Below are 13,678 nucleotides of genomic sequence, written 5' to 3' on the forward strand. Positions count from 1 at the left end.
AGCAGCTGTCTTGGAATATATTGAAGAAGTTGGTGTCAGTCAGCTTGCCTTCTGGAACTCACGTGTTTCATTCATCTGATGACAAATGTAATAGTAAGGCTTAGCAGAGGCAGGCATGCCGCCCCCCCTCCTTTGTCACTTATGTAGCACCTTACGAGGAGTTGTGCTTGGTCACTGCGGCAGTAGGTCATCTGTCCCAATATCATCTAGAACCCCACAGATGTCACTAAATAAACCTTTGTAATTATCACAGATTATCCCTCCAGGGCCCACCTTTACAAGTTTTGTCATCACAGCCTCTTTGTGGACTCCCATCTGAGGCAGTGGCTACACCTTATATTCATCACCTTGAATGTGTCTCAGACCCTTTGGGCATAATGTGGGTGAAGCACCCTCAAATATGAGCCAGGAAGAGTGTTGTTGCCCATCATTGCCCTGAGCTGATGCCATACCTCTTCTCTGGAAACTAGTGAGGGAGAAACAGCTGGACCCACCTGTATGGAGAAACATTTTCATTTTCAAGGGGTTCCAGATTGAATATCAGGGGAACTGATCGTAGAGGTATGTACAAGCCAATGAAAAGAACAATGGAAAAAAATAGCTATTCTCTATTGAGCACTCTGTAAGCATTATATGTGCATTATCCCATTCAGTTCTCACGACAACCCTTTGAGCTAGATACTATTATTGTTTCCACTGAACACATCTGAGAAATGTGATGCTCAGAGAGGTCAGGTAACTTGCCCAAGGACACAGAACAAGGTCAGGATAGTGAGGATATTTGAACCCAATATGTCTGCCTTCAGATGTGAGCTCCTAAACCCGGGCCCCTGCCCAAGCAATCCAAGGCAGTGGAGTGCAGAGCTGTGGTTTGCAAAGTTTATTTTCTCAGTGGAACCCTTTGGGACAAAAAAATCTTTTACAGCCTCCTGATATCTAAATCAGATTGGGGCAGAACTGCTGTGGGCAAAGAGGGTTAGAGGCTTAGGGCCTTGCTCATCTTCTCCTCTTCCCCTTGGGGTCCTCAAGGACCTTCAAGCCCCACAGGTCACAGACCAGAAACCTCACTGATGTTGAAGGAATAAGGACTTCAGAGCTTCTGTTCCTTCTTTGTGATGGAGAATGCAAATATTGGCCTTACAGAGCTGTTGGGAAGACCAGACAAGCTAATGCCTATGAAGCATCTGATATACCCCCAGCTACTATTCTTACCTTCCTAATGGATGTGTCTTATGAGAAAATATGCATTAATTCAGAGGGGCTGTAGTGGGTTGGATGGTGCCCCCCAAAATATAAATCCATGCCCCACTTCTTGGATCCTATGGTATCTTAATGGCAAAAGATGTGATCAAATTAAAGACCTTGAGAAGAGCTTATCCTGGGTTATCTGGGTGAGCCCTAAACGCAATCACTATACTTCCTTAGAAGAGGCAGAGGGTATTTTGAGAGAGGAGGAGGCAGTGGGACCATAGAGGCAGAGGCTAGAGTGCAGCGGCCACAGGCCAAGCAGCCCCTATAGCCAAGTAGCTGGAAGAGGTCAGGAAGAGATTGTCTCCTAGAACCACTGGAAAGAATGTGGCCCTGCCCATACCTTGATTTCGGACTTCTGGCCTCCAGGTCACTGAGAGCATACATTTCTCTTTTAAGCCACCCGGTTTGTGGTAACTTGTTACAGCAGCCTTAGGAAGCTGATATAGGGGTTCGCAGCCCCAGCACACCCCAGCCTGGCCCCAGTACACACTCTGTATATGGGAATCGTTCCACACAAAGATTGAGGAGTAGGGCACATGCTGGAATCCTTGAACTCCTACATCAAAGGGACAAGCCTCCTTCTTGGAAGTGGGCAAGCCAGCTTTGTCAGGAGCCCTCTTGGCTCTTTGAAGACCCTTCCAGGGGCAGAACCTCCTGGTCACTGTAGGTTCCTGCTCAGATTTCCCTTTCCCTCCTGAGCCTCAGCTCCAGCAATCACTGTGTTGAGTCAGTTATTCGCACTACCCAGATTGTCATTTCTGACAACAGGTCTGCATTTATCTATTGAGTCCAATGATTGTGCGGACAGGAGCATTATTTCCGCTGTCACCATCGAGCTTCATCACCATCCACATCTGGGCCTGGAGGGGGCTCTCAACACGAGCAGGAATGCCTCCTGGATTCTGCTCTCACTACAGCAACTCCTCCCCATTTCACTTCAGCATTCGGCTTGAACGTTCAAAGTGGCGCAGAGCCAAGTTGGGTCTCTGCTGCCACGTGGGGTTCGTGGGGTTCGTGTGGTCCAGGGTCCAGCGTGGGCTTCCATGTTCTCTAGCTGCAAAGACGTCCCTCCCAGGGTGATTCCTCAGCAGCTGGACCATGGAGACTTCTCCACGAGAGCCATCTGGCATTGATTTTTCACCTACACCTCCGAGACTTTGCCAGAGCCCCAAAGTAAAGAAGCAGTAACTCTTTTTTGGCCACCACACCTGCTGAGGGAGTATCACGTGCTAGTTCTGCACTCACTGGTATAATTTGGAGAGAGCTGTGCCAAAAGGAATCCCTGGCCTAGTTAAAATAATATGTTAGTTCATGACTAGAATAAGGCATTATTGTTGGGTGAAAAGAAACTAGAATTTGAAGTCAGAGGAAGCCTATCCAAGGCCCAGCCCAACACTTTCCAGCTTTCTAGGCTCATGACTAACTTCTGGTCTTAGTTTTGCATTTAAAGGGAGAGCAGGGGCGACTGGGTGGCTTAGTCGGTTGAGCACCTGCCTTTGGCTCAGGTCATGATCCAAGGGCCCTGGGATCAAGCCCCACATTGGGCTCCCTGCTCAGTGGGGAGCCTGCTTCTCCCTCTCTCTTTGCCCTCCCGAGCCACTCCCCACCCACCCCCCACCCCCCGGGCTCATGCTTACTCACTCTCTCTCTCTCTCTCTCCCTCAAATAAATAAATAAAATCTTAAAAAAAAAAAAAAAAAAGAAGAAGAAGAAGAAGAAAGGGGGAGAACAGATGAATAATGATCCCTACTGGATCGCTGAGAGGATTAAGTCATACATGTGGGTAAACCTGAAAGCATTTTGCAACTGCATGGTATGTTTTGAATCCTGAGATCAGGGCTGGGTTAGCCCAACCTACACATTTTTCCACTATAGGACCACTTTCAGGGGCTGGCCTCCTTGCCATCTATTGAAGCTTTTAGTCAACAGAGACCTCCAGCCAGGCTCCTATCACATGCTGCCCCATGTCCCTTGTCATACATTGGGTTTCAAAAGATGCTAGCTGGTTTTCTCTTATCTCTAAAAGAGTGTTGTGGTTTGAATCTCTCTCTTTCTGAAGGAACCAAATGCAGACATCAAAAGGAAAAAAAAGAAAGCTCATGCCATCCCCCAGGAATGAGTGCTCACAGATTCCCAGGCTTGATCTGACCCACTCCTGACCTGTGTGTTCGGAACAACTCTGGCAGAGCTGTACGGGGCCGGGACCTGCTGCCCTGAAAGGGGTGGTGGATGCAAGGAGGAGAGGAGAGGGTTTAGACGAAAAGGTTAATGAAATGAATCACTGGTTCCCTGTTCTGTCTGAGCAGGATGCTCACGTAGCTGAGCAGTGAGCTGGACCCGGCCCAGTAGCCCAAAAGAATGAATGGCCCCTTGGAGGAGAGGTGAGCTTGGCAACATGAGGAGAGCTAAGAAGGGTCAGGACGACATGTCTGTTATTCTCCACCCTCAGAGAGGACACATAGCCACGAGTGTGGGAGAGTCCAATGCGTTGTGAATATATACTCACTATATAATCCTAACAGGTATTTTTTTATACGATAGTTTGCTCTCTCCCCACTTAGCTGTATCAATGTCGTTATAAACCCCTACACAGCAGAGGTGATGCCCATCCAAATCCTTTCATACTGGACTCGGAATGCCATGTGTCAACTGGCCCTTCGTGGACCTCCATGAGTCTGGAAAGACTGGGAGGGTCTCAGTTTGGTGAACATAAAAAACACCTGGGGGCAGCCCGGGAGGCTCAGCGGTTTAGCACCGCCTTCAGCCCAGGGCGTTGTGATCCTGGAGACCCGGTATCCAGTCCCACGTCGGGCTCCCTGCATAGAGGCTGCATCTCATTCTTCCTGTGTCTGTGCCTCTCCCCCCCACCTCTCTCTGTCTGTCTCTCATTAATAAATAAATAAAATTAAAAAAAAAAAAAAAACACCTGGGAGATCATTTGAAATGCTGATTCCTGGACTCCACATCTGGACATCCTGATTCAGCAGGTCTGGGTAGGGCTCAGGAATTTGCATTTTTAACAAGCTCTCTGGCTGTTTCAGATCTAAGTGGTCACCAGGCTACTCTTTGAGACACACTGATCCAGACCAGCCCTTCTCAAATTTGAATATGCCTGGGAATCACCTGAACATCTTGTTAAAATGCAGGTTCTGACTCAGAGATCTGGGGCCCCAGATTTTGCATTTTTTACATGCTCCCAAATGCTACTGGTGCCACCTGCTCCCACCCACACTTTGAATAGCAAGAATCTTCCTGCGAGTTGTCTTCTGCAATCACAGTGCACTAGCTCTAGCGGGGGCTTTACTCTACATGGGTAGTTCAAACATATAGTGTCTACAGTACCTTATGTCTTAGATTATAGTCATGTACCTTTCATTTTTAATTAAAATAACTATTTATTTGTAGTTGCCAGATAGGTAATTTTTAATACTGCAAGCACTTTAAAGAACAACTATCTAGGTACATCTGGTACTTTCTTGCTAATACTTAACACACAACATTTTCTATCACTAAACTTTTAATGCACATTTGCTCCAACAGCCAGATTCTGATTAGTGTTAATGCATGGCTAAGGGAATTCAAGCCAGCTTGGCAACAAAGACCCCTCTGAATGAATGCCTTTCATTGTTGGCAGCTTTATATTTTTTAAAGCAAGAGTCTCTTCTAGGACTTTCCTTCAAATCAAAATGAAGAGTTTAATTCATCAGTTAACACTCCATAGCAACTAGAAGGCTTTTTGCTGCCTCCTCCACCTATTATTTCTCAAGACACAGCCAGGCATGCTCCCAGTAGCTGCAGCATGAGAAAAAACTAGAAGGAACTTGATTTTCCCCCTGGGATGGGATAGCAGGGTGAATAGGGAGTGGAGTCCAGCAGGCAGAACTGTATATCCACAGGGTCTGGAGAGAGCATGTGGAGATCCAGGCAGGCAAAGGGGGAAGGGGCCGACATAGCAAGGCCCATGTAATCTGACAGACAACGGGCTGGGTGGGGGTGGGGAACTCCAACAGTGACTGAAATTAGAAATTCCAAGCAGTTAGTTGTCAAGGGGGTGCACCCAGCTAGAGTCTGGGCCAGGACTCCAGTTGGACAGAGCCTTGGGCTAGCAGGACGGGACTGTTCTCAGCTGAACATGGCCATCTCCATCCTCCCATGAGCTGTGACCGAGAGGAGCCCGCCTGCTCTTTGTTTTCACACGAAGCCCTATCTGCCCTTCGCCAGCCAAGACCTGTCTGTTCTCTTGCCCTCACCAGGGCCTGTGACCTGTGCCTAGTCACCTGTGTCTCTCCTTGCCTGTCCAACACAGGCATCGGGCCAGGCTGACTTAAAGCAGCTTCTTGCATACCTCATGTCCAGTGAGGTGCCCAGCCCCGGACTTCCTCCTTGCTGGAGAAAACCACAGCACCATACCAGGCCTCAACAAATTCCTATCACCTCCCCTTCACTGGGCATTCCTGCAGCTCAATGGGCCTATCATTCAGCTCCTGTCGAATAGGGTAGAAGAACTAGAGCTCCCTGGGGACCAGGCGGCTGCCTGTGCTGCAGACAACAGCCATATATTGTGTGTGTGCACATGCATGTATGCACATGTGTGGGTGTGTGTGCATGCACACACAAAACCTACCACTGTGTCTCAGTTTACATAGGTCATCTCATCTGACCTTGGGGTAAACAAGTATTATTAGCCCTGCTTTATAGATGAGGAAACTGAATCCTCGAGAATGGAAGCAGGTTCCTTTATCAGACATTGTGTTAGGGGCTAGAAGAATAAAATATAGTCCAGAACTCTTAGCTCAGTCTTCTGTGCAGATAATAATCATAATAATTCATTCTTTCAAAAATATTTATCGAGTTCCCATCGTGTATCAGGCACTGAGTGTATATGGAAGAAGACAGACGTGCTAATTAGTGTTTATTGAGCATTTGCTCTTTGCCCAGCACCGTATTAACAACTTTACAGGTATGATCTTAATCCTCAGCACAACCCTGTGGCAGAGGAGCTGATTTCAAGAAACAGGCATGGACAGGCTGGGTGACTTACCCAAGAATGTCCACACCACTAGACGGTTGCAGAGCAGGGATATGCCCCGAGGTGGTCTGACTTCTGAGTCATACTCTTCACCACACCGTTCGAACTCCAAGTCCAGTGAACTTTCTGCTGCCCCCATGTTGCAGCCACAGAGCCCAGTACTCACGCCCTAGTGAAGATGCTCCCACCAACGTCACCCAGCCATTCCCCAGGGCGGAGGGGCAGGCAGCCCCCATTCCAGGTCCAAGACCCAGAATGCCTGCCCCCAACCTGAGCTCGGCTCCCAGAGGCCTGCACTCCACCTCTGCCTTTACCTTGCCACTGGAGGACTCCCTGGCCCCTGCTCTGGCCTCCCTGCTGTGATTGCAGAGTGTGTCTTCCCCGCCCCCTCAGCTGACCCTGACCCTGTCCCTCCCCTCCCCCTGCTCTCTGTGTCTTACCACCCATCAAGCTGTCCCCACTTCACCCCTGAGGTGGCTCACCCTGCATGCCCCATTTACCATGGAAAGTGGCCACGTATTAGCTCCTCGGTTATAATTTTGACTTCTTCTGTCCTCAAGCTATGACTTCCACACCTCCTCTCAGAGAACCTCATTTCTTCACCTAGGAGCAGACCAAGGTCTCTGGGCCCCAATTGTCTAGTCATTCTCTTCCACCTCATCCTTTCTTCTTACCCATCCTGTTTTCCTCTTATTCTCTTAATTGCAGGTGATCTGAGCTTAGACTGCTGCTACTTTAGACTCTGCCCCCTCCACCTTCTACACATCTTCCCCGGATCCCTCTAAATTTATTGCCTTCCTGGATCTTTTCCTCCCACCCACAAACATGCACAGGCCCCATAGCGGTGTAAAACTGTCACTCAACTCCATGTAGCCTTAACCAGGATCCTAGGCCTTCCTGAGCCCTCCTGGTCCTTAGTGAGTCATCTACACTGCTGCCCATCCATGCTCTTCTCCCCTCACCCTAGCTCCTCTCTCCTCTCTAAGGAAACAGCTTCCCTGAAGGTCATTGGTGCCTTCCAAGTTACCAAATCCATTTGTTTGTTCCAATCCTTGGCCTTTTAGACTTCTTCAAAGCATTTCGCACGGTTGGCCATGCCTCTTTCATCCTTGCTTTCTTAATTTCTGTGCCTTCTTAACTCTGCTCTGTCTTAGGAGTCATTTGCTTGCAAGGAACAAAAACCCACTCAAAGTAGTTCAGGGGTTTTGGGAATAATTTAAGGGAATTCTCATTCTTTTGCACTATCATATCAAGTCTCTTCCCTGACCCATCCTTCATCCACACAACCACCAGACAGTTCTCTTCAAAACAGTACTGTTATAATGGTACATCCTGTCTAGAATCCTCCAGCAGCTCTCCATTTCCCACCAGAGAAAATCTGAAGTCTTAGTTTATATATCACATCTTCTACAACCTTAGCTGCCACATACTTTCCAGTTTGCCTTCTACTCTTTTCCACGATTATCCAACACACATCTCTGTATCATCTAGTTAGTCTCCCCTCTATTCCCTAGGCATATTTTTCTGCTTCATAGCTCACACTATTTCTTTTGTAAATGCCTAACTCATATATCTTCTATGAAAATCCTATGCTTCCTTTCAAGTTCTAGATCAAATGTACCTTCTCTGTAATGGCTTTACCCCAGGAGAAGTGAACTCTCCCTCTTCCTAAAAGCTAGGGATTGGAGCCCCTCCTTATTTGCCATATTAGGCTGGAGGATCTTTGAGCCGAGAATTATATCGTGTGCCATGCTGTGTGGACCATCCCAGAAACAGGATCCCAGAAGGGTGGAATGCAGTCATTAGAGAATGACTGGCTTATCTTTTTCTCTCTTAAAGATGAGTGAGGCATCCATAGGCTACTTGCCTTGCTATTCTGCCTCTGAATTGGCCCACCTCCTTAGCCAAAAGAGAGACAAAGACAAAGACTTTTTTTTTTTTTTTAATCTGAAAGCTTCCAGGTAATTATAGCATGAGGGAATAAGTGTGTCTAGACATTTAAAGTATTTGGGGACCAAGTTTAAGTTATTTGCCTGAACCCACAGAAGGTTGATCACAGCGTTGGGCCAGAGCTCACCTCGTATCCCCCCATTCCCCACACTGGGCTTGTCACTGCCAACTCTCTGTGTCCTCTTGCCTCCCTGCAGCCAGCAATGGAAGAGTAGGCAGGAGGCCAAGAACCGGACCCATTTTCAGAACACAGTGAGTCAGACAGTCGCTCCACTTTCTGTGTTTACCTCTTTCTGGGGCTTCTGGAGGGGAGTGGGGAGACCTTGAGATGTATCTAGAGGATGCGGGGACTCAGTGGTGCCAGGGAATCATTGCTTTCCATCAGTAGGCCCTAGCAAGTCTGTCTCTGGAATGTACAGACCCAGATGAGTGACTGTCTGTCTGGAGACACATCCCTCATCCTTCCTGGTACTTCTTTCCCCGAAAATATGTAACTCCTAAGATGCTGCTCTTGCTAGCTCTGGTACCAGTTGAAGGCTGGCAACCACAGGCTCCCCACTCCTGAAGATGGGCGCATGATTCAACCTGGGCTAATCAGAGCCCTGCCCTGGGACGTCTCATACCGGAGCTGAGGGAAGAAAGCATCTGCTGTCTGTACCTAAACTGAAGGGCGAGGCTGAGAGTGTTGCCACAGCCTCCACAGCCTTGTGGAGGAGGATGGTGTGAGAGAAGGAGGCCAACAGACAGAGGAAGGAGGAAGAGGAGAGGAGAAATGAAACCTAGACAGCATTCTGGTCAGAACCCTGGTTCCAATCACCCTGAGACCTGGCTGTAGCCTTTCTGTTTTGGCAGTTTGGACATCTGAGCCAAAAAATTCTTCAGTTCAGGTGCCACTTGCAACCAAAGAATCCTGATTAACACAGCGTCCATCTGTCACCTGAATCCCTCCTTTAATTGTTCATGGGATTCCTGCCTCCCTGTCTTCCTCTTTTCTTGAAGTAAACATGCATTGAGGAGGAGAGGCATGGTCTTCACTATCATCATCATCATCATCAACACCATCGTCATCGTCATCGTCATCATCATCAACAGAAATGACTGAGTACCTATCTTTTCCTGGCATTGTCCTAGGTATAGTGGGGAAAAGAGCTGGAAATGGTAGTCTCTGCTTTGGTGCCAAACATCACTTTCTTGAAAAACTATCCACCTCTTAGGACAAAAGGTTCTTGTCTTCCATCTCTACAAAGTTATCTACTTCTTTGCACTTATTTATGGGGTCTTCTCCACCCTGATTAGCTCCTAATTCAGGATCAAATTTATTTGTTTGTTTTCTGGGATGCCCCTTCCAGATGTACCAAACTTACTCCCCTATAAAATCCCCAGCCCCAGATTTCACATCATGCCTGCAACCCTCCCACTACCAAAGTCTCCATTTCTTTAAACTAATATCTGGCCTCTGGATATATGCTCTTCTAGGATACAATCTGTGAATATCCTGTTTAAATGCCTTCCCGTATGTTTTCTGGTCCTATTTAACCTCAACGGCTTTCAAACAATTAAATATGTAAAAAGGAAAAATAGAGCATTACACATGTTTCCAAAGAAATGACCTATGTCAAGGTTGTACATTCAAAATAGGAAACAGATTTGGCTTAGAAAGGAAAGAAGAATGAGAGGGAGGGGTAGAAAAACAGGGGTAGAATCCTTGTATTTTTAGTACCCTTCCACCCTCAGCCTCTGCACATACCATTAGCTATTCTGAGATCCAAGTATCACCCCAATGGCTCCAGGCCTTCCTTGGGGAGACCTGTCTGCTGTGAACTGAAATGACTGAACTAGAGATCCCACTGATTTATAATACTCTCCCCTACTTTCCAGGGATAAGTTCCTTTCCCCTTAGGTCTGAAATGATAGACCATCATTATCTGCTTCCTTTTCCAAAAATTTAGTAGCTGAAAAACAATTTATTATTTCTCACAATTCTGTGGGTCAGGAATTTGGGAAGGGCTCAGCTGGATCATTCTTCTGCTCCACAGGACATCAGCTGGTGTCACTCACTTGGCTGTATTCAACTGTAGGCTGGGCTGGACAGCCCATGAGGTCCTCATTCACATATCTGGTGCCTAGGTGATCTTCCACATGGTCTCTCTATGGGGCTAGACTGGGCTTTCTCAGAGTGTGGTTGTCTCAAGGTAACCAAATTTCTTACATGGTGACCAGATTCTCCCAGAGACAAAGGGGAAGCTGGCAGGCCCCTTAGTGTCTGGGCCCTGAACTGTTTCAACATCACTTCCATTCTCCCATATTCTGCAGTTGAGGCAAGTCACAAAGCCAGCCCAGATTCAAGGGGAGGCAAAAGGGGTTCCACCTCTTGATGAGTGGAATAACATGTGCATACGGAGAAGAAAGAAAATGATGGCAGCCATCTTTGGAGACCATCCAGCACTCTCAATTTAACCTCTTTACTCACTGAAAGGACACATGCTTTTTTTTATTTCTTAGCCTTAGAAAAACCCCCATACATGGGACCCTGTTCTCATCCTAGGCAACTCTTCTCAGTCTCCTTTTTCCCTACACATTATTTTACCTCACAGTCTCCATCCTAAGACCTAACATCTTCCTTACATTCCACCTATACTCACCCTGAAGTACCTATTTCAGAAAACTGTATATTCCCAAGCACAGACTCGAAATTAATTTTTACTAGAGCTTATTTTAATTTTGTGTTCTGTTATGATAGTGATCACTTCGAACCTGTAATATATCTATAATATGAGGCTGACAATCCTTTATTAAATATTTATGTATTTATTTATTTTAGAGAGAGAGACCATGAGAGTGCAGGGAGGGTGGAGGACAGAGGGAGAGAGAATCCCAAGCAGACTCTGCACTGAGCATAGAGCCCACCAGTCTCACAACCCTGAGATCATGACCCTGAGATCACAACCTGAGCCAAAACCAAGAGTCAGATATTTCACCAATTGTACCACCCAGGCACTCCGAGGCTGACAATCCTTTAAACCAAGGGTTGGAGATCTTCTTTTGCAAGAAGCCAAATGGTAAATATTATCAACTTTGGAACCATACAGTTCTGTTGTGTAGGAAAAGCTCTCACAGATAATACATAAATGAATGAACATGTCTGTGTCTCAATAAAATTTTATTTACAAAAACAAGTAGCATGCCATATTTGGCCCAAAAGCCATAGTTTTGCTGATCCTGCATTAGACTAAGGAACAAGTATGTCTTTCAGTTTATTTTGTCTAATCATTAGCTGTTTGACTTTCAGAAAGTCACTTTTCTCTGAAGGTCACTTTTTAAATCTATAAAATAAAGATATTGAAGTGAACAAGAATAAATACCCCCTTAAGCTCATAGTTGTGAAAATGCCACAGATCTTTAAAACTCCTCAGAGGAAATGCCCAAGATAGCCACAAGATGGGTTGTTTCTCCTATCATGATATCTCAGAGTTCTGACTTTGTGTCCTTCCAAGAGTCTATTTGTCTCCATAGATATCCATATCCCCCTTTCCATGTGTGTCTGTTTCTATCTGGGCCATTCTCTTTATCTGTATTTATGTGTGTGGTTTTCTCTCTGTACTCAGGGGTTCATCGTCCCTCAATTTTCATTGCTGTTCATTCTTTGTGTCTCTATTTGTTTATGTATATGCACACCTGTCTCTTCTTTTCGCCCTGCCTCTCTCCCCTGACGAGAATGTTGAATAGCTATATATTTTTCATTATTTTCCTCCTTGAGTGAAAAAAAGTTTCCTATTCTTAATTTTTTAAATAGATATTTTAAAAATTAAGCATATTTTATATATCATATTGTTCAAAATGTTTAAATATCCATTTACATACAATAAGATATTGTATATAAGTTACTTAGTACCATATCTAATATTCAGTAGGTACCCAATAATTATTATGTCCTTTTATCTGGCTTCCCTTTATTTAACTGCCTAAGTGGCCTTTTTTTCACATGGGTCAATGATTCTCAACAGAAAAAAAAAAGTAGATCCTCTGTATCTATCTATAACATTTCATTGTTCTCTCTGATTCTTACCCAGGGCACCAGCCCTCAGCCTCCTCTTTGCCATGACTATGTTTGCACCTATCTTTTGAAAACTAATGAAAGTGGAGGGTCAAAGTTGATTTTTTTTGCTCAGCTACCCCACAATGATCCTGCACCTTCTACAGGCTCCTTCTCATTTGTTCCCTGTGCAAGTATTTATTGAGCACTATGTACTCAGTGATGGGAAGACAGATGTGAACAAAGCACAGTCCCTGCCCTCATGGAGCTTATGGTTTACTGGAAGAAGTGGGCAATAAATAGGTACCCAATCAAGAGTGGGACAGTGGATGTAGTGATTGGAATACCGACCAGTGGATGATCTCTCTGAGATGCCTTTTGAGGCAGGACATAGAGGATGAGTAAGGGCCAGCCCAGGACAAAGCAAGAGGGAAGTGGAGGGAGAGTGTCCTCATCAGAGGGAGCAGCCCTGTGAAAGGGCACGGGGCTGGGACAGCACCTGCTGGAATGCTGAGAACTGAGAGGAGGCCAGTGTGGTTGGAGGAGGTCAGAGAGGTAGCAACAGACCAAGACAGGCTCCCAGACCAGGCATGTTAAGGGGTCATTCTGACATGCAGGAATGCCACCTAAGGGTTTTAGGCAGGAGAGTGGCTGATCTAGTTTATGTGTTTAAAAGATGACTCTGGCTACAGTGTGGGGAGGTTAGATTTTGGGGGCCGGCGAGAAAGCAGTAAACGTAGACTCTCCAGAGATGGTGACAGTGGGGGAGGAAAGAAGGAAAAGCATTTAAAATATTTTAAGAAGTAGAAATGACAGGTTTGGCCAGTGAATGAGATGTGACAACAAGGGGGAGGGAGAACCAATGTTGGTGCCAGGTTTTGGGCTTTAGTACTTGGGTGCCCATTGCAGGGAGGAGGAGGGTGGAGCAAGCATAGTTCCATTTTGGACACATTCTATCAGAGGTGAGTGTGGGGCATGCAAGGGGAGATGTCAGGTAAGCAGTCAGATATACGAGTCTACTCAGACTGGGGATTTGGGGTAGGGATAGAAATTTTGGGAGTTGGGAATGGATATTATCCCCCAGTGGAATGGGAAGAGAGAGAAGGGGGCCCAGCAGTAGGCCTGGAGACCCCATCAAGAGGGCAGGGTGAGGAGGAAGGATCTACAAAGAGCAAAAAGAAATAACCAGAGAGAAGGGAACCAGGGCAGGATGTATTCTCAAATCCAAAAGAGCAGAGTGCTTTAAGAGGAAACGGTGTAGTGGATGCTCAGAGAGCTGGCCAGTGTGGTAGATGCAGCTGGAGGCCAAGAGAGAGGAGGATAGAAAGCCTGTCCCTTGATGTGGCCACCTGAAAGCCCCACCCCCCCATGACAGTAACCAGTGTAGCTTTGCTGGAGTTGGGGGGAATGTGGAT

The 13,678-nt window shown here is 46.4% G+C and overlaps 1 protein-coding gene across 5 annotated transcripts in view; it reads left to right on the top strand.

Moving 5' to 3' along the window:
- The window catches only part of CRTAC1 (cartilage acidic protein 1), a 155,946-nt gene that overhangs the window by 62,387 nt on the left and 79,881 nt on the right, over positions 1–13,678 (top strand). The gene's annotated exons all lie outside the window — the stretch shown is intronic.

This window comes from Canis aureus, chromosome 29, assembly GCF_053574225.1.
Source record: "Canis aureus isolate CA01 chromosome 29, VMU_Caureus_v.1.0, whole genome shotgun sequence".
NCBI lineage: Eukaryota > Metazoa > Chordata > Mammalia > Carnivora > Canidae > Canis > Canis aureus.